We start from the raw sequence: 26,910 nt of genomic DNA on the forward strand, positions 1-26,910 counted from the left end.
TTTGGGGATGAGGAAAAACAATACACTGTTGAGAACTTTAAACTTCAAGCTCACCTGCAGAACAAGAAACTTGTCGGTGTGGTCCAATTACCTTGAACTCTAAAATAACTAAGATAACTTTAAGATAATTAATAATTTAAGACTTAAAGAATAAAAATGGCATTTCAAAAGTAGATACAGCAGCTCTTTTTAGAGTTTCAACAAACGCTAAAATAAATCTAATATTAACAGTCAGACCCAGTCCTCTTAAACTGAATTAAACCATGTCACGACCCGGATTCGAACCGGGCTTGCTGCAGCCACAACACAGACAACGCGATCAGTTCATAAGCCTCCGGGGCCCTGCGTAAAGTCTTCTCCTGCGCATCCCAAAGATTCTCACCGGGGTTAAGGTCTGGGCTCCTTGGGGGCCAATCTGGGATCAAAAACGATGTCCCATGGTCCCTGAAGCCCTCTGTAAAGATATGAGCTGAATAAATCCTGATATAGTCGCCTTGGAATATGAGCGAGTCTTCAGGGAAGAAAAATCCATAGATGGACAGATGTGGTCATTCAGTGGGTCTGCAGATGACGTCATTTGATGGGTACATGACGTCGCTGCACCTCGAGTTGAACCTATCGTAACACCGTCCCTCAGTGCAGGGACTTTTTTAGTCAATTTACATTAAAAGCTGCCGTGACCCGGATTTGAACCGGGGTTGCTGCGGCCACAACGCAGAGTACTAACCTCTATACGATCACGGCCGATGAAAAAACAAAACTGGAAAACAGTTAAAAAATCATTTTTGGGAGGGTGAGAGTAAAATACACACCACCAAGTAACACCGCAGCAACCACTTTGTTGTGGTTTCTGCAGCCACAACACAGAGTACTAACCACTATACAACCACGGCTGACGAATAAAGAAGTCAGAAACCCACGTGGATCTGGACCCATCAGACCACGTGACCACTGCTCCTGAGTTCAGTCTACATGTTCCAGAACAAACTGAAGACCCCCTTTTTAGTTCAGCCTCCTTCATGAGTGTTTTTCTTCAGAATAATCAGCTGTAAATTCACTTTGTTATCCTTCTTTTTTTTTTTAGCTTTTTTTTTTTTTAGCATGGAATGTAGCCGCAAGAGGACACAAGCCAGTGTCTTATTGTGCCGGTCCCAAGCCCGGATAAATACAGAGGGTTGCGTCAGGAAGGGCATCCGGCGTTAAACTTTTGCCAAATCAAAGATGCAAATCAAACCTATGACTTCCATACCAGATCGGTCGAGGCCCGGGTTAACAACGACCGCCATCGGCGTTGTTGACCTACAGGGCGCCGGTGGAAATTAGATTACTGTTGGTCGAAGAAGGAGAGGAGGAAAGTGCGTTCGCTCGAAGAAAGAGAAGAGGAACACCAAGAGTATAGGACTAAGAGTAGGGACGTTGAATATTGGAATTATGACAGGAAAAGGTAGAGAGTTGGTTGACATGATGCAGAGGAGGAAGGTAGACCTACTGTGTGTCCAGGAGACCAGGTGGAAAGGTAGCAAGGCTAGAAGTTTAGGAGCAGGGTTCAAGTTGTTCTATCATGGTGTAGATGGGGAGAGAAATGGAGTAGGAGTTATCTTGAAGGAGGAGTTTGTTAGGAATGTCCTGGAGGTAAAAAGAGTGTCAGATAGAGTGATGAGTCTGAAGCTAGAAGCTAGAAGCTACCACTATACAGCCATGGTTGTATAGTGGTTAGTACTCTGTGTTGTGGCTGCAGAAACCACAACAAAGTGGTTGCTGCGGTGTTACTTGGTGGTGTGTATTTTTCTCACTCCCCAAAAATGATTTTTTAACTGTTTTCCAGTTTTGTTTTTTCATCGGCCGTGATCGTATAGAGGTTAGTACTCTGCGTTGTGGCCGCAGCAACCCCGGTTCGAATCCGGGTCACGGCAGCTTTTAATGTAAATTGACTAAAAAGTCCCTGCACTGAGGGACGGTGTTATGATAGGTTCAACTCGAGGTGCAGCGACGTCATGTACCCATCAAATGACGTCATTTGCAGACCCACTGAATGACAACATCTGTCCATCTATGGATTTTTCTTCCCTGAAGACTCGCTCATATTCCAAGGCGACTATATCCCCCAAGGAGCCCAGGCTTTAACCCCGGAGAGAATCTTTGGGATGCACTGGAGAAGACTTTACGCAGGGGCCCGGAGTCTTATGAACTGATCGCTTTGTTTTTCTTTTTCTCACCCCAGAAATATTCCGGTTCGCTCAAGGCAAACTACTCTGAGCTCCTCCCTGGTGACTGAGCTCCTCACCCTATCTCTAAGGGTGAGAGTAGGAATGTAGATTGACCAGTAAATTGAGAGGTTATAGTGACTGGTGATTTTAACATTCATTTAAATAACGCTAGTGATCCATTGTGTAAAGCTTTCTTAACCCTCCTGGACATGTTAGGCTTCACTCAGTGGGTTCATGAAGCAACTCATTCCAGTGGTAATACCCTAGATCTGATTCTATCACGTGGTATAAATGTTACTGCTGTGACTGTCTCTCCTCTTACGTCAGTGATATCTGACCATTTTCTAATTACTTTTAAAGCAGCCTTTATTTGTCAAGATAGCATTACTCCTGATTTAGTCACTACTGGCCATATCGGCTTGTCAACGGTATCTAAACTTAGTGAGCTTCTACCTGAGGTATTGACTCCTTTTACTGTAGCAACAGGATCAACCGAAAATTACACTAGTAATCTAAACTCAGCTCTTTCTAGTCTGTTGGACTCAGTTGCACCTCTAAAAACTAAAACCATAGGGGTGCGCAGGTCTACACCATGGTTTAACGAGGAGACACGCGTTCTCAGACGGGCCTGTAGGAGTTTAGAGCGCAGGTGGCGTATATCAAAATCTAAATTATGCTACATCTCTTGGCACGAGTGTGTCTTAAACTGCAAGTGTGCTCTGTCGACCGCTAAAGCTGCCTATTTCTCCAGATTAATAAGCAAAAATAAACACAATCCTCGATTTCTGTTTAATACTGTAGCCAGATTGACCCAGAAACAGCCAACGGCAAGCAGCTTGTTATTTGCGGCTAATGATTTTCAAGATTTTTGTTGCTGTAAAATTGATAACATTAGACATGAAATTACTTCTTCAGCTTCACCCGGATCAATGTTTAATGTGGTTCCTTCTCTGGGTGTTAAAACCCAACTTCTCTCTTTAACACACTTTGAGACCGTCTCTCTGGAAGAATTAGGTTTAGAGATTGAGAAGTTGTTCTCAATCTCCAAACCTACTACATGCCTCTTAGACCCTCTCCCAGCTAAACTAGTTAAAGAATTATGGCCATTGCTGGGCCCTACTATGTTAAATGTAGTTAATCTTTCTCTTGCAACCGGTGTTGTTCCCATTAGCTTTAAAGCGGCCGTGGTTAAACCTCCGCTTAAAAAGCCACATCTTGACCAAGAGTCTTTAAATAATTATAGACCAGTTTCTAACCTTCCATTCTTATCTAAAGTACTAGAAAGGGTAGTATCTCAACATCTTAGATTATTTATCATTAAGCGGTCTTTTCGAACCATTCCAATCAGCTTTTCGGGCCCGCCATTCCACTGAAACAGCACTTACCAAAGTTGTGAATGATCTCCTATTAAATCTGGACTCTGATACCACTTCTGTTCTCCTACTTTTGGATCTTAGTGCAGCGTTTGATACTATAGATCACTGTATACTCCTTGACCAACTGGAGAGACAGTTTGGTGTCTGTCAGTTAGCTCTGGCTTGGTTAAAATCTTATCTGATAGGACTCAATGCGTCTCCTACAATAATAAAACGTCTGCCTTCTCCGACGTCAAATATGGCGTACCTCAGGGGTCTGTACTTGGTTTTCTGTTATTCTCCCTGTATGTTGCACCTCTTGGTCAAATTATACGCAGCTTTGGAATAAGTTTCCATTGTTATGCTGATGACACACAACTTTACATGCCCATAAAAGTAGATGATCGATCGGAATTAATTAAACTAGAGGCCTGTCTTTCTACCGTGAATAGCTGGATGTCCAGTAATTTCTTGCTCCTTAAACCCAGACAAAACTGAAATGTTAATCATTGGCCCTGCGCGACATAGAAACCAATTTCAACAACTAACAATATGTGTAGATAACTGTTTTATAACCCATAGTTCAACAGTCAACAATCTTGGAGTAACGTTAGATTCAACTCTTGCCTTTGACCAGCATATTAAAGAGGTGACAAAGATCGCCTTCTTTCATCTACGTAATATTTCCAAAATTAGGTCCTCTCTAGTCATGGCTGATGCAGAAATTTTGATTCATGCCTTTGTGTCCTCTAGACTTGATTATTGTAATGTTCTGTTACCAGGGTTGCCTCGGTCTAGTACTAGGGGCCTTCAGATGGTTCAGAACACAGCAGCAAGAATATTAACTAAAACTAGGAAATTTGACCATATCACCCCAGTATTAGCTGCATTACACTGGCTACCGATTCATGTTAGATCCGATTTTAAGGTACTCTTATTGACATACAAAAGCATTAATAGGCTTGCTCCAACCTATCTGTCTGATCTTGTTAAACCTTACACGCCAACTAGGGCTCTCCGCTCTCAGAATACAGGTCTCTTGTGTGTTCCTAGAGTTAAAAAGAAGTCGGCTGGCCAGAGGGCCTTCCCCTATCGTGCCCCTTTCTTGTGGAATAACCTCTCTATAGGTATTAGACAGTCTGAATCCGTAGATGTCTTTAAATCTAGACTCAAAACATATCTGTTCGACCTAACATATAAGTAATATCGGGGATGGCGGTCTCAATGTTTAGGTTTAGCCTAGTCCTGCCGACGAGCCATAGGATTTCTTAGTTAGGCCCCTGCCTCCCATTAATCCTCTGCTATTCTGGTCCCTCTAGCACCACTCTCCCCCTGCTCTCTCTATCTCTCTCCCTCCTTCTCCTGTTCTCTCTCTCAGGCCTTTGTGTGGTGGATCATCGGCAATCGGCTACCTCTGTCTGCTTCCATGGCTGGCGATAGCACAAGCTGCACAATGGTCCTGTTTCACCATCCACTAGGGGAGTCTGGTTCTGCCTCATTTGGTTCTGCTGTGGTTTTGGGGTTTTGGCAGAGTAATCTTAAACTATAACTTTTTTGAGAACAATGACTTAGGCACTGTTTGGTTTGTCCTCAGAGTGGTGGATCCTCGGCAATCGGTGACCTCTGTGTGCTTCATCGGCTGGTGGTGACTCGCTCTACTGGATGGATCAGCGTGTCTTTGTCATACATTTATTATTGTTACTGTTATTATTGTGTTGTTAATCTGTACATGCGGTATCTATTGCTTCGTCTGTCCACTCCTGGAAGAGGGGTCCCTCCTCTGCAGTCTTCCTGAGGTTTCTCCCATCCATTTTTCCCCTGTTAAAAGGGTTTTGGGGGGAGTTGTTCCTTATCCGATGTGGGGGTCGTGCTGCTCGCAGTGCACAAAGGTCCGAGGGATATCGTCCATGGGCAGATTGTGAAGCCCTTGGAAACATTTTTTGTCAATCTGGGCTATATAAAAATAAATTAACTTGAAACTTGAAAGTTGAGCTTCGTCTTGAGACTCAGCTCCTTCTTCACCACCACAGACCTACAGCGACTGCATCACTGCAGAAGATGCATCGATCCGTCTGTCAATCTCACGTTCCATCCTTCCCTCACTCGTGAACAAGACCCCAAGATACTTCAACTCCTCCACTTTGGGCAAAGACTCTCCCCCGACCTGAAGAGAGCACACCACCCTTTTCCGGTCGAGAACCATGGCCTCGGATTTAGAGGTGCTGATCCTCATCCCACTCGTGTCACACTCAGCTGCAAACCGTCCCAGTGCAGCTGAAGGTCCAGGTTTGATGAGGCCAACAGGACAACTTTGACAACTTTTCAGACTAAGCAGTCTGGATTGGACTTCATCCTCCAACATAAAGATGACCATGACTCCAAACTAAAGCACTGAGTCAGAGTAAAGTGTGTGGAGTCCTCCAGGTAAAGGCAGGTCAAGAAGAGCAAAGCAGAATGAGGAGAACTTACTTCAGGCTGGTTGAAGACATGTCTGCAGGTCTCAGTCATCCACGTCAGGACTCCTTCAGTTGTGACTCACTGCTACCGAGTCCAGACACTTATAGTCCTGCTGGGGCAGGAACTCGCCCCCACAAACCCCCAAAACAATGAGCGTCGTTAGGAGTCATTCCCACTCAGGTGGGCCGTTGTCCCGCCCACCTTCATGCGAGCTGCCCCCACATTTGAACGTGAAAGGTGGTCTCAGGTTTCTGCTCCAACAGGAGTAACTGGACTCAGTCATCAGAACTGAAGAGGACTCTCAGACGAGAGGTGAAGCGTCTTCAACCAACCTGGAGGAAGTCCAGCTGACTGTGTTCTAATGTGATGTCACCAGAAACAGTCGTTAGACGTTTCACAAATCAATCACACTGTTTTCTAATTTAATTTGCAGCCTTTTGCATGACGTAGATGAGCCAGGCCAGGTAGGCGTAGGTGAACTCTCCCAGGGTGCAGCTGAAGATGGAGCTTTTCTGGTGGAAGCCGCAGGCGCGCTCCTGCTTGCTGCGTGCGTTCTTCATGAAGAAAATACTCCAGCCGGAGATGACCACCAAATCCGTGGCGATCCACGAGCACCAGTACAGGTCGGTGAAGATGATGAGGTAGAAGTCGTGGACGCCGCCCTGGAGGATGAGGAGCAGGAAGCAGAGCGCCTTGTAGAGCGTGCTACGCATGAACGTGCGCTCCAGCAGCTCTGGACGAACTCCCCCGACGTCATGATGGAGGCGGCGGTCACCAGGGGCTGGATGCTGCCGCGCTCCTCTGGGATGATGCTGCCGCTCGTCTGTGTGTCGCACCTCCCACTCAGCCGACCGGATTCTGGTGAAGACACGGGTGGGCGTGGACCGCGACACGCTTTAGTTCAGAGATGCTCGTTCTTCTGGTTGTTGCTGTCGGTTTGTGAGATCAATGTATTTGTGCGGTCACCTCCTGTTTCCTTCCCAGTGCTTTGGAAGGTGGAGGCGAACGGACATGTGCAGAAGCTTCGGGGGCTCCCGCTGCTGGTGTGGAGAAGCAGACAGTGGGACGTGAGCTGCTCACCGGTAACACCATCACTTCATCATGACCAGAGCAAGGAGACGTTTCTCCTGCATGAAGGAACATTTAGAACAGGGGTCACAAACCTTTTTGAGGCTGAGGGCTACTTCATGGGCACTGAGTAGTATGAAGGTCTACATAGGACCTCCATCCATCCATCATCTATCACTTATCCACTTACCATGTAAACCCCAAGAGTGTGTTTCCAAAATTACATGGACATATCAACTTTTTCACCAGAGGAGCATCCTCTGGTGTTGTCATGTCAACATCCTGGACAATGTTGACATGACATATAAAGACAAAGCCCGCACCCTCCCTTGGGGCGCCAGACCACACCATTGTTATACTTTTTTTTTTTTTGTTTGGATGTATTCTCATAGCTTAACCCCATAAAAGGGGTCAACTTTTTATGAGATCAATGCTTGTTTTAGTCTTGAAGCAAAATCTTTTATAGATATTAGTGCGTCCTCTCTGGGAACTAAATTGTCAGTCTTTATTAGAGCTTCCTATTGTGAGCCAGAGAGGGAAGTGCTGCACCTCTGTGAGTTAAGGGGGAAAGCAAAAGGAGACAGGGAGAGAAAACACAAACTAAGTAGTGGATAGACAGGCAGTTGGAGTGAAAACGGTTTAAGCTGTTTCATTATATCTTAAAACTGGTACCTTAATACCAATGTTATAAAACACCTGATTTGTGGACCCTCTCTTGGGTCGGGCCTTTGCGTGGCGAGGGGGCTTGTGCGTTCCAGTGACCCTGGAGAGCGATACCATAGGGAGCTTGCTCCTGGTAGGGTCACCCATGGCGGGCCGGTCTCCAAGGTAGGTTCCAGACAAACAAAGACCCCAGAGTGTCGGCACGCTGTGAGGTAGCAGCCCCACCAGCCGACCATCCTGCGGAGGGCTAACAACCCACCCAGGACAAACCCTCCTTGCCAATCGGTTTGTTCCGAACAGAAATGGAATTATAACGTTTCCGGGTTTGCGTTCCACCCATGAACTGACGTTCCTGAACCGGTTAGAACAAAAAAATAAAGTTCCTGAACCGGTTAATAACGTTTCTTGTAAATATAAATATATAGGTGCCGTATTTTGGACACAATAAGATGCGCTTAAAATTTCTCAAAAATCAACGCTGCGACTTTTTTAACATTAAGCGTCTTATGTGTACACTGAGTTCCAAAATCTGTAAAAATGTTTTTGTGTGATTTTAGTCAGCGATCCACCAGCTCGGCCATTGTCCACCGACATAGGACGTATTACGTCACTACGTACGCCGGCAGCGATGGGCCAATTAGAGAAGTTGACGCGAGGCTACGTCCAGCACACCTCCGGTAGGTACCGGTATAGGGTATATACCGGTACTGTACCACAGGTGTGCTGTTAACCACATTTATTTGGCTAAAGACCCCCGACAGTGAAGAGACATGCTTACGACGCAACATGTAAACTCCAGGCTATCAGTTCCGGTTGTTCCGGTTCACGTAAAGAGACCGGGGGGCTTTTTTCTCGCTTCGCCATCTCTCTTGATCTGTGACTCCATGCCCCCCCCCCCCCCCACACACACACACACACACACACCACCGCTTCTGTCAGAAACACGTCAAGCGGCTGAATTCGGAGTTTGCCATCATCCTGGAGGATTAACGAAAGAACTCCAACCGCTGGACATCGGTGTGAACAGAGCCTTTAAAGTTAAGCTGCGTGCGTCGTGGGAGTGATGGTAAACACACCTTTACCAGGACTGGAGGCAGTGCCGAGCGAGTTACACCACGAGTTACACGCCCACAATATGTGCGTGGAGTGCGGATGCCTGGACTATAACGTGGCTACTTTGACTTTTGTCTGATGTTTCGCTAAAGCGTCATTACCGGACAGACACCTGGAAACCAGACGGTCATCGATAGTGAAATTGCAGAGATATTAAATGCAGACCGAAGATGAGGACTTCAAGGATTTAGCACAGATTTATCACAAAATAAAGAAATAAAAACATAGTTAAAAAATAATGTCGGTGTACTTTTTTAACTTTAAATTTCAGACAACGTAGTACAACACAGTTCAACCACAGTCACTTTTCTGCTTCCGTTAGCAACCATGCACCGAATAATGTGTGCTGTGTGTCCGGTTAAAGTACAGAAATAAACTATGTTATTTAGACTGCACCTCTTTATACAATGAGCTGAATGGTGCGCAAAATACGGTAACTTAAGGACTTTAAATTGGCAACTAAAGTAATTAGTTAATATACTATAGACTATAATTATAGACATATCACTACCCTACAGTAAACAGTACCCCAGCACTACACCACTGCTTTATGACTGTATATCACTGTAGTTAAGGCTTATGCCTCCTACTTAGACACTACATGACATAAGACTAGAATAACTTCCACCATGTCATTTATTGCTGAACAACAGATCTTCATTGTTCTTCTCCCATAGCTAATATTGACAGTACAGGAACACACTGCTCTGAAAATGACTGCAGCCAATGAGTTCATGTCTAAATCATACATGTTAAGATTGACACACTGCAGTGTTTACCTGTAATGATTAAATAGTGACTGGGAGACCTCCCTTTTCTTAACTGCTGCTGATAGCCGCTACTTCTCTCTGCTCTCATCCCGCGTCCAGTGAATGACAGGAAGTGAAACATCAGGTCTAATATTTTTTCAAGAACGAAAAAAACCCGGTATTAACCGGTTTACAATTATTTTCTGTTCCGATTCTGCTCCGGAACATTACAAAATATAAAGTTTTCGTTTTCATTCCATGAACCGGTTCGAAAGCTTAATTATCAGGGTCTGTGGTAGCTGAGACAATATTACCAACCCTTTTACCTCCACAGCCCTCACATGAGCAGTGAGCACAACCACTGGTGAACTGTTCCTCTCTACCGGAGTTGGCATGTTCCTGAATGGAATGTTACTCCTGTTTTCAAAATAAACTTCCTCCCTATCTTTAGTTAAACTGTTGTCCTTGTTCATGGGCTGTGGCTGTCGTGGGAGGGCCCTCCCCTCGTCAGCCACGTCATGGACAGGACATGTGGGTGTGTTCTGTTCTTCTCTACACAATCTGAAGGAAACACAATCTTGAATCACATCCCTGGTAAATTTAAATCATCTTAGATTTTTTCTAATTTCTTTCTGTTCATTCTTTTCTCAAAAGCTGTTTTAAGACTTTTTTAAAATACCTCATATTTTCTAAACTAGTTTTATTTGACATCTTTGCACTCAGACCCCACATAATTCCTAGTCTCACTTTTTTGTCCCACAACTTAAGACTTAAGTGCTAGAAACACAAATGTATGCGTAAGTTTGGACTTTAAACCTTGATTTGGAGCTTTTAACTAACGTGGTCTAATTTAATTTACGACTGTATGGACAAACACAGTAAAACCTAACAGCATAAATAAAGTGCAGAGACCGTACAATAGTCATAGATCCCACTGGATCTCAAGCTAGACGCCACATTGTACGAGATACGTCATTGTCAATGTCTACGCAGATGTCGCTGTTATGAGCAGTCAGTGGTTCTACCAGTTTAACCCTATGTAAACTAGTTTTACCTTTTTTAAAGCCTTTCAAACATCACATTCTGTCCCTGACCATTCGCTCCATTCATTTCACACAATCCCTATTTATCACATTCACAAATTCACCGTCCATTTCATACAATACAACACAATATTCAATTAATTATCATGTTTACCAAATCCCAGTCGGAAGGACTTTAACCCAAGGGATATTAACCAAAATCGCCATTTGGAGGGACTCCAATCCCAGGGATATTAACCAAAATCTCTGTTCGGGACCCGAACCCACAATGGTACTTTACCGGAAGGACTCAAACCTGCACTTATCTTCTACTGTATATTACTGAACTGAGCTTATAACATTATCACTCCTCTCCTTTATAGATGACAGCCAAGTCACCTATCTGCTCTTGAAATGTGACTGTCATATAATCAATTATACGAGCAAGGGGAGCTAGTGTTTAAGTAGGTGCTGGCTCATCTACACTTTCTGTGCAATAATCCTCTACCAAAACAATCTCCCATTCAGAACCATCATCGTTTGACTGCCCCCCTTCCACAAGCAGTGGAGTTACAGTCTCAGTAAACTGACACAAAATGGTATCAGAAGATCATCAAGGCGCTGAATTTTCACTACATCATGCAAAAAAGCAAATACTTTCTTCACAGCATTTATATCAACATCTGCCCTGACTCCCTTCATTACAACTGAGCATCCTGGATCAAGCCCATACATTTCACACAGTGCCATTCTTTTGCTGACTTTGGCAATAAATAATATGGGGGGGGGGGGTGATGAAAGGTTAGACGTGTTCCAGTCCCTGTTCTGGCATCATTATTTTTCCCTTTGTAACCAAGTATCAATTTGTCCCTCCTTCAATAGCAAACAAATGAGGATGAGATCAGACTCAAAGGTACTCAACAGGTACTCAACAGGTACTCAACAGGTACTCAACAGGTACTCAACAGGTACTCAACAGGTACTCAACAGGTACTCAACAGGTACTCACCAGGTACTCAACAGGTACTCAACAGGTACTCACCAGCAGTAGAATGCTGCCAAAGTAAAAACTGGATAAATACATAGGGCTGCGTCAGGAAGGGCATCTGGCGTAAAACTTTTGCCAAATCAAACATGCAAATCAAACCTATGACTTCCATACCGGATCGGTCGAGGCCCGGGTTAACAACGACCACCATCGGTGCTGTTGACCTACAGGGTGCCGGTGGAAATTGGACAACTGTTGGTCAAAGAAGGAGAAGAAGGAGGTGTGTCCATAGGAAGAAAGAGAAGAGTACACCAAGCGTATAGGACTGAGTTTGACTGTTCAGCTGTTTTATCGCCAACATAACGGTCTTTTCACGCACACAAATGTGCTCTCATCTATATCAGGTTCTGTTGAATAGGGAAATATATTTAAATGTTTTATTGTTGTGTAAATAAAACAGTAAATCTGCATATGAACGTTACAAAAACAGTTGAGAAGAATATTCATACCGTTGTGTATAAAAGATTAAATCAAAATTAAATCTACTTTATTCGTCCACACGTGGAGAAATTATCTTTACACTCTTCAATCTTTTTGCATTTGGTTACAGTCATTTGTTAGTCATGCATACACACATTGTTTTTTGAATACAGGCCCTTGAACACAACACACTGGGGGCCTGTAGGCATGCAATTAGTCACACATCACACAAACAGAGGCAGAGTGACAGGTCGCGCACAGGGGGTCGCGCCCCAAACGTGGGGGGGACGGCGCCTTGCTCAGGGGCGCCTCAGCAGTGGCTGGGAGGTGAGCTGACTTCTCCCATCGTCAGCTCACACTCTGAGGGATGTCCTGGCGGGAGCGGGATTTGAACCATTGATGGCTGGGCGATCCGTCTTCAAGACATCATCTCTACTGCTGAGCCACTGCCGTTCTTATATACCTATGTTATATAAGAACTGAAATCAAAAGATGACATGTAGCTTGTTTGCATGGTTTCCTTGATACAGTAACAGACAAAACTGCTTTAGTTCTAACATCAGTGGCTGTGACATTGTACTGCCTATAACTGCTATAAAGGTCCTCCAAGTTTTATTTTCTGTCTGTTTTAGTCACGATACACACAGGAGTTGATAATTGATAAAAAGAAGAAGAAATCAGCACGAAATTGAAGAAAACAAAGGTGGTCTAATATTTTATGTTACTGATTGTTGTCTTCCCATTGCTTCACATTCTGGTGGAATACAGAGTGACATTTATCCTCTACTGAACTATTAACACATTCTCATCCTTTTTTAACAGATCATGGATGGACAGTAGCAAAAGGGTCCCAACTCCACAGACTATCACAGTGAAATAGACGCTCAGTGACCACCAGCGGTTCATGCTGTGGAATTCATATGCAACTATGTTTTAATGTCCTCCTCATGTATTCCATCTGTCTGCTGAAGAAGTTTATAGAATTTACTTTCTAAAAAAAAATACAGAAAATAGAGATGGTTTACTAGGACCTCCATATTAGGAGGACAGATCTGGACATAGAGATACTGGAGGACAAGTTAGAGGTGGGTGATGGTCACAGTGAATCATGTTAACTATTAAAATGTTAAGTATTGTAATGATACAAAAACTATTTTTGTATTTGTCAGAAATAAAGATGACCAAAGGAAAAGTGTATTGTATGTTTTTATTGCCCGCTGTGATGGTGGTGACTTAGACTCTGAAATGATTCTGGCAGATGGAGTCACTGCTCTGCCGTCCTGGATAGCAGGAATCGTCCTGAGGTGTCGTAGGCTCTCTCCTGTAATGTATAGTGGATTCATTAGACTGGATTAAACAATGAACACAAGTGAATTATTGTGCAACTCTTCAGGTTACTGACCACATTACAGTCTGCTGCTCAGGTGAGACTGATCATACATCCAAGAGTCAGGAACAGACCCAGACCTCAATATCAGAAATGCTTTGTGAAACGGGCCCAGATAGACAACACAGCATTCACACTGAATACACACACACACACACACACACACACACACACACACACACACACACACACACACACACACACACACACACACACACACACACACACACACACACACACACACACACACACACACACACACACACACACACACACACAAACAGAGTAAATCATGTCAAGAATTATAGCCATAAAATAGAGTGCAGAGATCACACAATTGCTCAAAGATCCCCCTTGGATCTCAAGCTACAGGCCCACACTCTGGGCAGGCTTCTCCATCATAACGTAACATGGTACAAGACACGTCATCGTCAACCATGTGACACCCAAGTACAGCTTCTTAACAGCTCTGAGCTCCGTTACTGGTTTCCAGCCCCCAGTAGGTTCTCAACGGACAAGATGTGGATGTTCTGTGGTGATTTAGGTCATTCAGCAAAGGCACCTTGGTTCATTATTGATTGAATAAGAAGATAAAACTTCCTGATTTGCTTCTGATCCAAGTAAACATTAGCATGAGCTGCATCCTGTTTTCTAATGTCAACCTATAATATATAAACAATCAACATTACTTCCTCAGTACCGTATTGGCCCGAATGTAAGACGGTGTTTTTTGCATTGAAATAAGACTGAAAAAGTGGGGGTCGTCTTACATTCGGGGTCTAGACATTGTACCCATTCACAACACTAGATGGTGCCAGATATCTTTAAAGCGGATGCCGAACTGAACTCCCCAGGCCAAAGCGAACCCCTGTCACGAAGAAGAAAAATAAAAATTTGTTTCAGATGTATTTTAAATATTTTCTGTATAAAAATTAAATTTGGTGTTTAAAAAGTCTTTTTTCAAACTTCAGTCTTGAAAAAGAGGGGGTGGTCTTATAATCAGGGTGGTCTTATACGGTAATTCCTTCCTTCCTTTTATTTTAGGCTATTCTTTTTCCTGTTGCTATAATTATGTAACAGCATGTATATAATGTTACTTATACTTTCTGTCATGTGTGTATTTATTTTATTTATTGTATCTCTTGCAAGCAGATGTCACCTGAATTTCCCTTGGGATCATTAAAGTATCTATCTATCTATCTATCTATCTATCTATCTATCTATCTATCTATCTATCTATCTATCTATCTATCTATCTATCTATCTATCTATCTATCTATCTATCTATCTATCTATCTATCTATCTATCTATCTATCTATCTATCTATCTATCTATCTATCTATCTATCTAATTAGAATCATAATAGTGATGTCAGTGTATGTGTGTCTGTCTATGTGTATCATAATGGTGTTGTTGTGTGTGTTTGTATTCATCTCAGTGTTCATAGGTGTGTTGTCTCCAATGCTCTGACCTTTCTCCACTGTCTCCTCATGCCTGCCTTTACGGCCTTGCTGCTGGATGAACACATGACTCGTGTCTCACATCCAGTCTTTAGTGAATATCATCATAGGTATCTGGTGTCGCCACCCTTGCATTTCCTTTGCTCTGCGATAGTATCCCAGAATGCTACTCTGGAAGAAACAGGACATCTTGGCAAAAACAGTCAGTTTGAGTGTTCTTAGGTCTCAGAAAAAAATTTGCAGACAGGATTTGAAGACATTGAAGACAGATGTAGAGTCCTATCCTATTGCTTCCCCTTCATGACTGTTTCTCCTTCACATCAAACATACTTTTTCCTTCATTGCTTCATTTAACTGTAAACCTCTTAGAAATTAACATTCTTCTCATTATTAACAGTCTATATCTTATATATTAACATATCAATATCATCCCTAGCCACATGATTAACAATGATCTGGGATATTTCTTCTGCTGGTGGTTCATTAACATTACCATTGAAATACAACCAACCCTCCAGATGTGGGTATCGACCTGCAAGTTCTGTCGCATTAAGCTGGTTGTCATCCTGTCCCTTCTCTCTGCCTACGTAGTTTTGCAGTGTCCTCAGTCCCTGTCTCACCTTTGACCTGTAGAATTTGCCTACATTCTTGAACAACTTCAAAATGTTCGACTCTAGTTCTCTCTTCTTTAAACGTTTCTTTGGTTGGTCTTTAGGCTTGTAGTCTCTTATTGTGATCTCCATACTCCCACACACTGCCACATCAAACGTACCTCCCTTTGTCCAGGGGTATTCTAAACCCTTTGTTCTTGTCTCCCATTTCTCTGAAATTGAGTTCATATCCTTTAACATGTCAGGGTTTTTGGTTCCCACCAGAGCCACTGGTGTGGGATTCATTGTCTCAGATTATAGTGTGGTTATTTAAAAGAACTTGTGTTTTGATGAGTGGCTCTTTAAGAAAAACAGAAAACCTTTCTCTTCTGCCTCCAAAGGAGGGTTTGTGTGTGTGTGTGTGTGTGTGTGTGTGTGTGTGTGTGTGTGTGTGTGTGTGTGTGTGTGTGTGTGTGTGTGTGTGTGTTGTGTGTGTGTGTGTGTGTGTGTGTGTGTGTGTGTGTGTGTGTGTGTGTGTGTGTGTGTGTGTGTGTGTGGGGGGGGGTGTTAGATATATTTTTAGGAAAATCCAGTGTGAGTGTCTTCAGACTCCTCCCCCTTCAATAAGTTTCCTGATTTTAACTTCCAGTCTCTACTAGACTCTCGTAGCGAGCAGAACTCTCCACACAAACTGACTCTACACACTTTCTCCTTCACTACACGCACCAACCTCCAAACCTCTGCTCTGACAACTCACACCAGCCTTAACGGCTCAACACAACGTCAATCTAAACTTTATTATCGCTTTCAACACACTTTCAATACACTTTCTACTACTCCATCTACAGCACATAAGCGCATCTCAAACACAGTCAATCAGACTTATTGTTTTTCCAGTGTGGTGGGGGTTTTGTTTCTCTTAAGGACAGGAGACAGTGTAAAATACAAAATATTTATTTGTCAATTCAAATCATGTATAGGTTGAGCAGCAGTACAATAATATCATCAATAGGTTGAGTATGAGTCCAATAACATCATCGATGATATTGACAGACAGACAGGTTCAACAAACAGACAAGTTCAACAAATACTTATCTAAGCATGATGAGAGCTCTGGAGATGATGAAAAAGTCCTCCGGTGTGTTGTTGCAGAGTACTCTCGGTAGATGAAAACTTCAAATACCAACTAAAAAATGGATCACATCTCTTTTTATACCCTAAAGGTGTGACTAGGGGGAGGTATTAACCTCGGCCCATCTGCTTTCAACCAGTTCTTTACGGCTCTCAGTTGGTTCGTCATGACCTCCAGACGTTACCAAAAATATCAAGTCGACAGTTTCACAAAACTATTTGATGACATAACATAATCAGTCACGCGAACCCTGTGAGGATCTGCTGCAGACATTCTCTGGATGACCCTGTGCAGAAACATACATTCTAATTTCAGGTACAGTGTATGAAATGATCTGGCTAGCTGCTTCTGTCAGTGTCTAACTTCTTCAAGGAGACCCACAGTCATGCAAGCATTTCCAAATATGGTCAAACAGGAATTATTTTCATGCAGCGTCTTCATGACTTGGAGACATCCTGGGGCCACCTTCACAAGAGCTGAATGATATGACACACACAACACTCCAGATCTTTGGTTCACTTAGATGATATTGTTTTACTATATTATTTTATTGTATTAAAAACTTTCCACCACATTCCCCCCTTCCATGGCTTTTAAGCCATGGACCAAAACTGGGAAATTTAATAAAATGCAACAACCCAATTTTTAACAAAGATGGCGCAGATCTATGGCTACTGTCTCACTATTCTTCACTACAGACGGAGGCCAAAACCCCGATGATTACATTCTTGGGGAAAAATTCCTCCGTGACCCTCACTGAGCGATCGCTTTCTTAGCCTGCAGAGAAGACAATCCAAACTTAGTAGCCTCCAAAACATTTGAACATGACCCTTTCATCTATAGATGCATTATGACATCCTGATTACTAAAAAACAAAGATTACTGAAAAACTGAACAATATGTACAGTAGTAGTGAGTTTATGAATTTTCACTGAAAAACTTCTTGGTGACACAAAGTTATCAGTCCTTCACAGTGTCCTCGTCCCGTACTTGGCTGCATGGCAATAAGGACATTCCCCCAGAGCCCAACCCCTAATGGTGTGAGGATCTCCCTGCTTCACTGACATCGAGACGAGTGGAATCTATACATCCACCCCCCTTTGTAGTCAGACTTCCCCTCACACCGGTGGGGGAGTTCTGGCAGGAGTCCCCACATCAGCTTTTGTCTGTAATGAGATAACAGAGCAGAGATGCTCCTGTGGATGTTAGTCATGTGTCTGACATACGACTTCATGTCATTTGTCAAAATATCAAGAGAAGGTCCCTTAGCTGTTTTGTAAATTGGAGAAGGCATTGACCTGCCGGTTAAAGCTTCATGTTTTTCAAAATCCCATTCACTCTCTCCACAATACCTTGACTCTGAGGATTGTACACACATCCAAATCTCTGCTTGATTCCTAACTTCTGCAACATGCATTTCACGGTTTTATCCACAAACTCCTTTCCATTGTCTGAACTTATTCTTAGTGGAATCCTGAACCTCGGAACGATTTCACGACACAGAAACTTTGCAACAGTTTCTGCATTTTTGTGTTTGGATGGTGTCTCTTCAACCCACCTGCTGAATCTATCAATCACCACCAACAGATACCTCTTCCCTTGCACTGGTCTCACCATATCAACATAGTCCATGACCAGGTGTAGAAAAGGTCCTTCAGGTGCTGGAATATGTCCAGCAGGAGGTGTTTCTCCTTTTCGAATGTTACTTTTTAAGCATGTTTCACATCGGCCAATCACTCCATCAACATGTTGATGTAGTTTAGGAGCCCAAAAATTCCATTCTAAAATTTTTCTCATCATCGCCTCTAGACTCATGGCCTACCCCATGAGCCTCATTGATCAGTAAAGGTAGGAGTCCACTCGGAGCAACAAATAGCCCCTCATGGTTTCTCCACAATCCTCCAGCATCCTTAAAAGCTCCTCTCTGAAGCCATAAATGGCATTCTGCTTCTGGAGCCTCTTCCTGTAACAATATCAAATCTTTAGAAGTTATTTGTTCCTCAAGGTCCACAGCATGAGTTACCATTACAGCTTTATTGTTCACTGAAGCTGCACTTTTAGCTGCTTCATCTGCTGCTGCATTTCTTTTGGCAACCCATGAATCATTTTTCTGATGTGCAGCACACTTTATTATGGCTGAGGATCTTGGTTTCATCATTGCCATTAATAATTTCATGATCTGATCACGGTGCTGAATGGGAGAGCCGTCAGTTTTTCTGAAACCTCTTTCCTTCCACGCTGCACCAAACAAATGACACACCCTATGTGCATAGGCAGAATCTGTGTAGATGTTAGCGTTTTTACCCTCTGCATACTCACATGCAGACGTCAAAGCCTTTAGTTCTGCCAACTGGCTGGAACACGGCTGCACACACTCTTCCATTCGAACAATCTCAGTTCTGCCATGTTTGAACTCAATAACTGCACAACCTGCTCTGAGTGCTTCCCCATCTCTGTAGCAGGAGCCGTCCACCAACAGAGTCATGTCGGCCGACTCCAAAGGGATAGCACTCAGGCCAGACCTTAGTTTAGCATCTCTTTGCCTCAGCCACACAGTCATGTGGTTCCCCCTCAAACGGGAGTGGAATGGAGTCTGCTGGGTTCTTCACCATGCAGACATGCAATGTCACATCCGGGTATTCAAGAAGTCGGTGATAGTCAGTCAACTGTTGTGAGGTTAACATAAATTTTCCTCTTTCAATTAAGTTTATCAACTTATGATGTGATAAAATCTCTATCGAATAGCCCATAGTAAGAGCTGATGCTTTTTCATACAACAAATGAGTGGCAGCCAGGTGCTGGTATTATTCTGGCAAACCTAGTTCTACCGGTGTTAGTGCAACAGAATAATAGGCCATTGGTTGAGCATGTGTACCTACACCTGTTTTCTGGCCTAACATCCCTACTGCATGTCCCTGACGACACGACACAAACAACTGGAACGGTTTCTCATAGTCTGGAAGAGTCAAAACCGGCGCCTGCTGTAGCAAAGTTTTAATAGTTTCAAAAGCAATGTGTAGAATAATGTATGTGTCTATATGATGTTTATGTATAAGCATTATAGTGTATTTTGGTGTATATTTCTGTGTTGACTTGGAGACATCTTGGGGCCACCTTCACAAGAGCTGAACAATATGACACACACAACAATCCAGATCTTTGGTTCACTTAGATGATATTGTTTTACTATATTATTTTATTGTATTAAAAACTTTCCACCACACCAGCTCATACATTCACACCTGAGCTCAGCAATCATACACTCAGTTACACAGAATCACTTATGACGTCCAAGCAAACAGTTTTCCACACTCATAAAAGAAAAAAACTTTATTTTATCCTAAGCCTAATGTAGCCACAAGAGGACACAAGCCAGTGTCTTATTGTGGCGGTACCAAGCCCGTATAAATACAAAGGGTTGCGTCAGGAATGGCATCCGGCGCAAAACTTTTGCCAAATCAAAGATGCAAATCAAACCTATGACTTCCATACCAGATCGATCGAGGCCCGGGTTAACAATGACCGCCATCGGCACTGTTGACCTACAGGGCGCTGATGGAAATTAGAGTAGGGACGTTGAATGTTGGAACTATGACAGGAAAAGGTAGAGAGTTGGTTGACATGATGCAGAGGAGGAAGGTAGACATACTGTGTGTCCAGGAGACCAGGTGGAAAGGTAGCAAGGCTAGAAGTTTAGGAGCAGGGTTCAAGTTGTTCTATCATGGTGTAGATGGGAAGAGAAATGGAGGAGGAGTTATCTTGAAGGAGGAGTTTGTTAGGAATGTCCTGGAGGTAAAAAGAGTGTCGGATAGAGTGATGAGTCTGAAGCTAGAAATAGAAGGTGTGATGTTCAATGTTGTTAGCGGGTATGCTCCACAGGTAGGATGTGAGCTGGAGGAGAAGGAGAAATTCTGGCTGGACTTTGATGAAGTGATGCAGAGCATGCCTAGAAGTGAGAGAGTTGTCATTGGAGCAGACTTCAATGGACATGTTGGTGCAGGTAACAGAGGTGATGAGGAGGTGATGGGCAGGTTTGGTATCCAGGAGAGGAACGCAGAAGGACAGATGGTGGTTGACTTTGCAAAAAGGATGGAAATGGCTGTAGTGAATACTTTCTTCCAGAAGAGGCAGGAACATAGGGTGACCTATAAGAGTGGAGGTAGGAGCACACAGGTAGACTACATCTTGTGTAAACGGTGTAACCTGAAGGAGATCAGTGACTGTAAAGTAGTGGTAGGTGAGAGTGTAGCCAAACAGCGTAGGATGGTGGTGTGTAGGATGACTCTGGTGGTGAGGAAGATGAAGAGGGCAAAGGCAGAGCAGAAGACGAAATGGTGGAAGCTGAAAAAGGAAGAGTGTTGCATGACTTTTAGGAAGGAGTTAAGACAGGCTCTGGGTGGTCAGGAGGTGCTTCCAGATGACTGGACAACTACAGCTAATGTGATCAGGGAGACAGGTAGGAGAGTACTTGGTGTGTCATCTACAAGGAAGGTAGATAAAGAGAGTTGGTGGTGGAATGAGGAGGTACAGGAGTGTATACAGAGAAAGAGGTTAGCTAAGAAGAAGTGGGACACTGAGAGGACTGAGGAGAGTAGACAGGAGTACAGGGAGATGCAACATATGGTGAAGGTAAAGGTAGCAAAGGCCAAACAAGGGGGCTTATGATGACTTGCATGCTAAGTTGGACAGTAAGGAGGGAGAGACTGATCTATACAGGTTGGCAAGACAGAGAGACAGAGATGGGAAGGACGTGCAGCAGGTTAGGGTGATTAAGAATCAGAATCAGAAAAAGTTTTATTGCAAAGTACATTAAAGTTTATCCTCTGCTGAGCCTTCTTGGTGAGGGAGCTGATGTTCTGCTCCCATTTGAGCTCCCGGGTGATGGTGGTGCCCGGGAAGCAGAAGTCACTGATGATGACGGGGGGAGGGCAGGAGGGTCTTTCCTGAAGTCTACTATCATCTCCACTGTTTTGAGAGTGTTGAGCTCCAGGTTGTTCCTGCTGCACCATGATACCAGGCGGTCTTTGTCTTTATTTGTCATGTCAACATTGTCCAGGATGTTGACACGACAACACCAGAGGATGCTCCTCTGGTGAAAAAGTTGATATGTCCATGTAATTTTGGAAACACACTCTTGGGGTTTACATGGTAAGCGGATAAGTGATAGATGATGGATGGATGGAGGTCCTATGTAGACCTTCATACTACTCAGTGCCCATGAAGTAGCCCTCAGCCTCAAAAAGGTTTGTGACCCCTGTTCTAAATGTTCCTTCATGCAGGAGAAACGTCTCCTTGCTCTGGTCATGATGAAGTGATGGTGTTACCGGTGTTACCGGTTAGCAGCTCACGTCCCACTGTCTGCTTCTCCACACCAGCAGCGGGAGCCCCCGAAGCTTCTGCACATGTCCGTTCGCCTCCACCTTTCAATGCACTGGGAAGGAAACAGGAGGTGACCGCACAAATACATTGATCTCACAAACCGACAGCAACAACCAGAAGAACGAGCATCTCTGACCTAAAGCGTGTCGCGGTCCACGCCCACCCGTGTCTTCACCAGAAGTGGGTGAGTGGGAGGTGCTACACACAGACGAGCGGCAGCATCATCCCAGAGGAGCGCAGCAGCATCCAGCCCCTGGTGACCGCCGCCTCCATCATGACGTCGGGGGAGTTCGTCCAGAGCTGCTGGAGCGCACGTTCATGCGTGGCACGCTCTACAAGTCGCTCTGCTTCCTGCTCCTCATCCTCCAGGGCGGCGTCCACGACTTCTACCTCATCATCTTCACCGACCTGTACTGGTGCTCGTGGATCACCGCGGATTTGGTGGTCATCTCCGGCTGGAGCATTTTCTTCATGAAGAACGCACGCAGCAAGCAGGAGCGCGCCTGCAGCTTCCACCAGAAAAGCTCCATCTTCAGCTGCACCCTGGGAGAGTTCACCTACGCCTACCTGGCCTGGCTCATCTACGTCATGCAAAAGGCTGCAAATTAAATTAGAAAACAGTGTGATTGATTTGTGAAACGTCTAACGACTGTTTCTGGTGACATCACATTAGAACACAGTCAGCTGGACTTCCTCCAGGTTGGTTGAAGACGCTTCACCTCTCGTCTGAGAGTCCTCTTCAGTTCTGATGACTGAGTCCAGTTACTCCTGTTGGAGCAGAAACCTGAGACCACCTTTCACGTTCAAATGTGGGGGCAGCTCGCATGAAAGTGGGCGGGACAACAGCCCACCTGAGTGGGAATGACTCCTAACGACCCTCATTGTGTTGGGGGTTTGTGGGGGCGAGTTTCTGCCCCAGCAGGACTATAAGTGTCTGGACTCAGTAGCAGTGAGTCACAACTGAAGGAGTCCTGACGTGGATGACTGAGACCTGCAGACATGTCTTCAACCAGCCTGAAGTAAGTTCTCCTCATTCTGCTTTGCTCTTCTTGACCTGCCTTTACCTGGAGGACTCCACACACTTTACTCTGACTCACTGCTTTAGTTTGGAGTCATGGTCATCTTTTGGAACAGATGGGTTAGCAGTTAGCAGTAGCATCTTCACACTGTTAGTACTGACTCTATTGTTGTGTTATTACTGGAAGATTTTTAGAGTAATCTTTCTCATCCCAGCACTGTCTCCTGTGCTCATGGATATGTTTGGTCCTGACTTCTTATAACTAAATGGTATGAGAACCAAGACGAGGAGCACTGGTCGCAGAATTTAGGGTGAAGCGGGGAAAGGTTTCTAAAATGTTCTCACCATTAATTAAAAATCCCAAAATGCTTTGTGTTCATACTGACCCTGACACCAGTGGTGTGGAGCAGCAGTTTCAGATCTATGTAGCTCTTTTAGGCTCTTTTGGTAAAACGGTTGATGTTTTTTCCCTGTTCTGTTTGTATGTAGGGAGGGTAATGGGTTTCCATCCCCTTACCTTTTGTTTATATGTGAGGGGTGGGGGGGGTTACGGTGGGTTTCTATCACCCAACTTTCTGTTGATATGTGTGGGGGACTAATGGGTTTCTATCTCCAAACCTTCCTGTTATAACATGGTAACTTGTGTGTCCTCAGGTTTGAACACTACAAACTACCCAAAAGCGAGGAGCGGCCGACCCCCCAGACACTGATGCCTCCCCCCACTTCCCTGCTGGACCCATCAGACCTGGATCCCAGTGGGTCAACACCCGGCTCATGGGTTCAAGACTGGTTCAACGCGGCCGATTTTGTTTCAGGACAGCCGTACTGTGGACGGGGTGAGTGATCCGCGTGGTGTGTTGGGGAGAAGCACTAGATCCCACCTACGTTCCCTTGTGAGGAGACTTAGGGCTGTGGATATTTTCTAAGGTGGGGGTTGGGCTGTTGTTCATTTTGGTATTTGGTAAAACTTGTTTTGTTCACCCATTGACAAGCAAGTGGACAACTGTGAACTTGTGTCATCTGAGATTACAAACAGTTGAAGGAAGCTGTAGTCCGATCAGGTTGTAGGCGTGTGGGTACCATGGTAACAGTATTTTGATGTTTTGGGTCGTCTGCAGCTGATCCTGAGAACAAGGAGCTGAGGAAGCAGCTTTGCTTCTATGCCGCTATTGGAAAGTGCCGCTATGGAATCAACTGTGCCTATCTCCATGGCGACGTTTGTAACATGTGTGAGCTCCAGGTGCTCCACCCCACCGACATCAGTCAGCGCTCAGAGCACACCAAGGTAACGACCTGCTCACACACTACACGAGCTGTCGCACACACTCCTTTGACATGGTGGTAACATACACACACTTCCTGCACCTGTCCACAGGCGTGCATGGAGGCCCACGAGAAGGACATGGAGCTCTCGTTCGCCATCCAGCGCAGCGAGTACATGATGTGTCGTATGTGCATTGAAGTGGTGTTGGAGAAGGCCAACCCCAGTGAGCGGCGCTTCGGCATCCTGGTCAACTGCAGCCACTGCTACTGCCTGAAGTGCATCAGGACGTGGAGGAGGGCCATGTGCGATATCACCAAGTGAGTCGTCAGTGTGTGATGGGTAGTGGGGTGGGGGGTCGTTGAAATTTGTGTTTCACCTTTGTATACTAATGAGGGTTATTAGTATACAAAGGTGAAACTTCTATTTCAACGACCCTCCTTTGACACACCCAACAATTGTTGAGGGGCCAGACGGGTTTCAACGACGGTCGTCTGAATGTGCATAGCCCTGACCACACCCCACAGGGTTAATAAGCTGGACAACACCAGCCACCTTCAGAACTGAACAAGTCTCTTGGATGAGAGATGAAACGTCTTCAAGAACTTTCTTAACGTCCAGTCGATCGACTTTAACAGCTTTGGATAACAAATATTTATTCATCTTTCTTCTTCATGAAAGCATCAAAAATGTTATCTAAATATGTTTCAGAGGTACTTTGAATGAGGCTGAGCGATAAGTGTTCCATCACATTGATTAATCGTCTGTAAACCAACCAGAAACATTTTTTAATTCACCTTTTCTCACCAAACATCTCCTGAGACTGTTTTTAATCTCCTTCAGAGGAGCTTCTTCCTGAACGTTCCCTGTTTCAGATGGTAAAACCATTTTTCTACTTATTTCCAGTTGCTGCCCCAAGTGTGGAATAACATCCAACTTTGTCATCCCGAGTGAGTTCTGGGTGGAAGATGAGGACGACAAGCAGAAGCTCATCCAGAAATACAAGGACGGCATGCGGTAAGTGGGCCGGACTAGAAACGGGTAAGGGGTGGGGCTACACTAGTGGGTGGGGCTATACTAGTAGATCTGTAGGAGAACATCTGGGCTGTGGAGTGGGTGGTGTTGTCTGATGTGTCTGAATCCCTGACAGTCTTCTCGGTCTCCTTCAGGAACAAGCCGTGTCGGTACTTTGATGAGGGGCGTGGCACATGTCCCTTTGGCGCCATCTGCTTCTATAAACACGCCTTTCCTGGTGGACGACTGGAGGAGGCCCAGCCCCCACGCCGACAGCCTGGATCCAATGACAGGAACAGGGTAAGGGGCCACCAGTCCACTGGTTCTGTTGAAGGTCTGCCAAGAACAGCAGCATCTCCACAGCAGCGCCCTCTGCTGGCTGAGTGGAAGCACTGATCAGTGGAAACCATCAATTTGGAGACATTTGGAGTCTGATTTTTGCAAACCTGCATCACTGGATGAAGGCTGATGTGTGTGTGTGTGTGTCCAGCAGAACTCCAGGACTCCGCTGTGGAACATCTTTGAGGAGCAGGAGAGCACAGACTCCTTCAACAACGATGAGGAGGAGATGGTGCCGTTCGAGCTGAGGGAGATGCTTCTGAGGCTGCTGGACGAAGACGAGGTCCTGGCAGGCCATCAATAAATGAACTTATGAAATATAAATGAAGAAAAAAAGTCCCACAAGCCATTGTGCTCATGCTAAACATTACCTTGACATCTATTGTTGGTCTTTCTGGTGCGTTTCATGTAGGAGGTATAATTCTAAAATGACAAAAATAAGTCAATATAATATTTAACAAATTAACTTTTTTCAAATATTGCAAATAAACAAAACCCACAATTTTCTTTGTGGGTTTTGGTGTGACTTGTTTATCACTGACAGCTGTTAGCACTTCCTGTTAGCCTGACGATCACTCTGACATTTACTGTCAAACTGTAAGGTTTTACTCCTGAAGGCTGGATCTTCAGTTTTCTTTATTAAAGCTGCTCATAGCCATTATTTTGTACTGATGTGTCCTCCCTTCATCACCTTCATCCAAGTGTTCCGTGTGTGTGTGTGTGTGTGTGTGTGTGTGTGTGTGTGTGTGTGTGTGTGTTTCATTAATGGTTAAGAGCCTGTTGGATCACAAGCTGTCTGTCAAAGTGGGTGAACGGATGGATGGATGAGAGACGGATGTCCTTATGTCACAGACTTCTGTTGAGATACTTCTTGTCGCTAGCATGAACAGCTAGCCTTAGCCTCCCTCCAGTGAAGGTGAGGTCTAGAATGTGGTGGCGCCCTCTAGTGGCATAAAAACAGCTTTGAACCCCCCACCCCTGATGTCTTAGTCCTGGCTGTTGCTTCATTAGCTCATCGTCCCACTGACAGACACTCGTCTTCATCCTCCACTCTACATACTCCTCCTCCTCACCCTCCTCTGGCTCCGCCTCCTGAGTCAGACTCAAACCAACTTTTATTTATATAGCTCTTAATCACATCAAGAGACATTTCAAAGCCCTTTAATAGACAGAAAAACCCAACAGAACCCTCCAGAGCAAACATAAGCCACAGCAACAGGACTCATT

General features: G+C 44.5%; 1 non-coding gene and 1 pseudogene across 1 annotated transcript; both read left to right on the plus strand.

Annotated features, from left to right (window-relative positions):
- Positions 1–1,841: 1,841 nt before the first annotated feature.
- Positions 1,842–1,913, plus strand: trnah-gug (transfer RNA histidin (anticodon GUG)). Its single transcript has one exon. It is a non-coding gene; the product is annotated as a tRNA-His (tRNA).
- Positions 1,914–8,378: 6,465 nt separating this feature from the next.
- LOC137589693 (probable E3 ubiquitin-protein ligase makorin-1) lies at positions 8,379–25,987 on the plus strand (annotated as a pseudogene).
- Positions 25,988–26,910: the final 923 nt, after the last annotated feature.

This window comes from Antennarius striatus, chromosome 22 (assembly GCF_040054535.1).
Source record: "Antennarius striatus isolate MH-2024 chromosome 22, ASM4005453v1, whole genome shotgun sequence".
NCBI classification, from domain to species: domain Eukaryota; kingdom Metazoa; phylum Chordata; class Actinopteri; order Lophiiformes; family Antennariidae; genus Antennarius; species Antennarius striatus.